The sequence below is a fragment of the Globicephala melas genome, chromosome 10 (assembly GCF_963455315.2).
Source record: "Globicephala melas chromosome 10, mGloMel1.2, whole genome shotgun sequence".
NCBI lineage: Eukaryota > Metazoa > Chordata > Mammalia > Artiodactyla > Delphinidae > Globicephala > Globicephala melas.
The window spans coordinates 72789275-72793754 of record NC_083323.1 but is presented as its reverse complement, the minus strand read 5'-3'; the positions used below and the strand labels follow the sequence as shown (position 1 = coordinate 72793754).

The 4480-nt window shown below is 35.5% G+C and overlaps 1 pseudogene; it reads left to right on the top strand.

Moving 5' to 3' along the window:
- The first annotated feature begins 2217 nt into the window (after window positions 1-2217).
- LOC132598044 (FUN14 domain-containing protein 1-like) lies at window positions 2218-2653 on the top strand (annotated as a pseudogene).
- Window positions 2654-4480: the final 1827 nt, after the last annotated feature.

Genomic DNA, 4480 nt, shown 5'->3' with positions numbered 1-4480 from the left:
CCCATGGCATTTATTCTTTCTAGAAATTAACTAGTGACTTGATATCATCTCATGTAAGAACTGATTCTGACTAAAATATTTTCCTTATATTCTTGAAGATTCCCTGTTATGGTACCTGTAATCTTTCCACTTAGATGAGGAACTACTTAAAACATCTTCCAATGAAAATATATTTATCAAGAGGAGATTTAAGAAGGGAGAAAACCATCCTTTACCTCTAAAGTGATACAATGCAGGTGTTTTAAGGAAAAATAGATTTTCCTTATACATACATATATGCAGAGAAGCTTGATTCTCAATCTAAGTTTTAATCCTCATTACAACTCAAAACTAATATTTTGTTTATTAAGATGCTATCATAAGCTGTACTAGCAGCCCTTCTCGAAAACAACACTTACATCATCACCAGTGGTGGTATCTTATTTTTTAATGTCACTGGTAGATTACAGACTGGGAATTAGATGTGTTTTTTATAACCATTTACTTAGTGCCAAGTATTCATATGTTCATGCAGTCTGAGCTTGAGAATGTTGGGAATGACAGTTTCTATTTTCAGGCTAATCTTTTCTCTCTGTTGACCAAGTAACCTTTCCAGTCTTCACTTCCTCTTTATTCAGAATAAGTCCCCATCCCCCATTCCTGACAAAAGAGAGCCTCGATATTCTGGAATAATCTTCCTCACCCTAATTTAGATGTGTCAAACCATGTCTGAATACTAGAGTGAGCGTGATTCAGCCACAAGCTGGTAACTCCACTAAGACTAGTGAAGTCAATATTAGACCCCTAAGAAATAAAGCACTTAGGGCTAGCAAAGAAGAGATTTTTAAAAAAGAAAAATACTAATATCTATTGCTGACTAGTGAATTTTTATTCATTTTATTTATAATAAACAACTTAGATCTTATTATGCCAATTGATCTTATTAAGCCAATTAATAACGCTGGTACAATATTTATAGGTGTTTCTAATAGAATTCATTTTATGTATAAATGGCCAGTCACTATTCTTGTTCTCATTATTACTACCGTTATGCCCATCCTCACTGGACACAAATAATTTACAGTAATCTGTGATCTCTCTAGAAAAGGAAATGGCATTAAGGGAAATGGCATTAAGGAAATGGCATTAAGGGAAATCACAGATCGGCAGAGAGGAAATTAATTAAATATTAAATTAAATCTTGACAGCAAGCTTTCAGAGGCAGCAAAAAATCTCCATTGATGATACAAAGCAAATACACTTAACATCTTTCCTCATCTGTAGTATCTCAATAGATACTCTACAGATCTAATACAGACCTAGATAACAGATCTAATGATCTGTCACATGAAACACCTGCTCCAAAGTTTCTTTTCTCCCAACTCCTAAAAACATGAGTTCTACAACCCAAGCTAGGAGGTAGATTTTTGCCCCTTTTTTCTTCTCTCACATTGCTTAAGAGGCTTTCTACTTCAGTTGTCTGTAACTCCAGAGTAGTTTAAGTTATTCAACTTTTTCTGAATTTCATTTTAGTGCATCTCAAGAGGCTGACATTGATCAGACTCAGAGAATCTATCTTTTAATTCAAAGACTGGGTAAAAATCTGTAAATGCCTGTGCGTGAATGCATAGTTAGGGTCAATATTACTTTTTCAGTACCCATACCTTTACACTGCACCTGACGTGTTGCACTGATAAACACTATCAGGTATTCTAGTTTGCAAAAACTGTAAGGACCACTTCAAGTGCATCTCTGGGAAAGTAGCTATTGGAACTGTCCTCAAATTTATCCTGCTGAGGCTAAAGTTTTCTTATCTATAAATTACTCTTCAGGGACTTACTTGGGGGTCCAGTGGTGAAGACTCCATGCTTCTACTTCAGGGAGCACAGGTTCAATCCCTGGTCAGGGAGAAAAGATCATGTATGCCATGCCATGCAGCCAAAAGAAAAAGTAATAATAAAATACTATTCATTACTTAATTAAAAAAATAATGGGGGAAGCAGTAAAAGCCCTCAATTCCAGAGGGTGAGAAAGCTTGGGGATAGAGAGCTGTGAAGTTCTTTTAATTAGTCCAGCACAGAAAGACTGATTTACCTAGAAATACCATTTGCTTAGTTTTCATGAAGTGCTTACTTCTGTGTCTGTGACCCTTTCTTCCAACCCCAGGCCCTCTTTGCCCCCCTTTGACAGCTGAGTCCTCTTCACTTGGTTCTGGATTCCAAGGCCAGGCCAGTCTAGATGGGATCTCTCTCACCTGAATATGAAAGTGATGATGATTCATATTGGACCTAACTCAGTATACATGAAGACACCGCTGGTAGAATCTATGCTTGGCCATAGTGTGGCACTTCCGGTAGAACAATACTCAGTAGCCATCCAGATTGCATTGGCCATTGTGCAGGATTTTTGTTCCAGAAAGTTGGAAAACTTACAGCAACAGTAGGCTGCTGACCATCTTCTTCAGATTTACCAGTCAAAGTAACTGTGTGCAAATCAACTGGGACAGAGTTGAAAAAAGATATAAAGAAAGCAGGAAGACCTGATTCAGAAATGAGCAAATAAAGCAGCACCTGAAATCAGCAATATAATTGAAGCAGCAACAGAATTTATCAAACAGGACATTGTGATGTTCAGTGGATTTGTGAGAGGCTATTTGCTAGGCCTTGCCTCTTAAGGACACGAGTGTTCTGTCACAGTGGATTCAACCTGAGAGGAGAAGGGGTGGTAACATGATGATGTCTCTACAGTTCCAGACACCAGATTCTCCAGGGTGTGAAGAAAAAAGTAGTTGGGCAAAATGGAACTCACAACTTACTGTTTGTCTTCTGACAAATCCTGCAGCGCAGCCAAAAAATAAATAAAGTGAATCCACTTTAAAAAATATATATGTTTGCAATAAACTAAAAGGATTGTAATACCCTTTTGTGGAAGGTCTTAGAAATAATAGAATTATTGAATATATTAAATAGATTCTACTGATATAAAATAATAATAATGGGGGGAAAATCACTGCTGTTCTAGTCTCTGTGACATAATTAATGCAGCTTGTATCTCCCAAATCTTACCATTCTGTTTCTCTTGCAGGACCAGAATATGGTGCTGCCCTTTGCATTCTCTGCTTCCCAGCACAGAAAACACTGGCAAAGAACAGGCAAGGAAGCTGGACATTTAAGCCACTCTAAACTACAGATTATTCTTGAAGGAGAATCTTTTAAGGAACTGAGTTTTTGGTTTTACATGTATAGTAATGAATATATACAACTGAATTTTACAGTTATTTTTAAACAGTTGTATAAATGTTTTCTTAACTGAGAGATGACTGATTTTACTTTTCCTGTTTTCACTTGTATTCATTATGACGTTTTTAAAATTATAAGCCTTGAATCAATATACTTATGTGAGTGTTGTTAAGAGTAATAATTTCTAAGCTTGTTTGTCTCATGCCATAATATATACACATATTTCAAGATATTGAATTTATAGAAAATATATAGAAAAATCTATGGAAGTGAATATTTAGAGAAAAAATCACTACTGATCACACCTCATCAAATTATAAGATATGACAATTTCCCCTAACTATTGTCAATACAAATGCTATTAATGCATTTGTATATACAATGAAACTTTTGAAAATTCATGTAGGAAAATTATATCAGACAGCTCACAGATTAGATTGTACAAATATTGAGTACATTAATGATTATTCATTAAAAACAATCCTAGGTAAAAACAGTAATAAGATGTCGGTATTAAGCCAATCCTTTGAAGTAAAAAGTAATGGCATATAGGGTGTTAATAGATATTAGAGACATAAATTAAAGTGATTGGGCTAACTAAGGCTATAATGCCACACTAACAATTCAGATTATTATGAGTGTTTTGTAGTGTCAGCCTGGGAATGCTCAAGGAAGTATATTCCAAACTTCCTTAATGATAAATGTCACCAGACGAGATAGCTAAACATAATGATTATCAGACCTCTGTCCCAAGAGATTCTCATTCAGTATATTGTATTGTGACATTGTTATCTATAGTGTACCTGTAGTCCTCCTGGGGACTCTTCAGGCAAGCTTGAAAATCACCAAGGCTAAGAGGTCTGTGACCTTGGCACACTCTGAGCCTTTTAATCTTCCTCACTTGTACTTAAAGTTTGTGAAATAGGTTATAATTGTCAGATTATATAAACTATTTGTTTTATTTTACAGCATTTGCTCACCTGTTCTTATTTGTGACTAACAACTCTGTGAACTACTTGATATATAGTTCATATATTCTTTACTTGGATTTAAGGATGCACATGCGTTCTCAAACTTAATGTGCATGAGGATCACTTGGACAAATCATTAAAATGCAAATGCATGCTCTGCCACCTAGATTTTGATTCATTTGGTCTCTGATGGGACCTAGGAATTCACATTTGAAATAAGCACTCCTGCTGATTCTGATGAAAGTGCTGTACAGATTATATATTCAGAAATCCCACTGTAGAGGACTGATG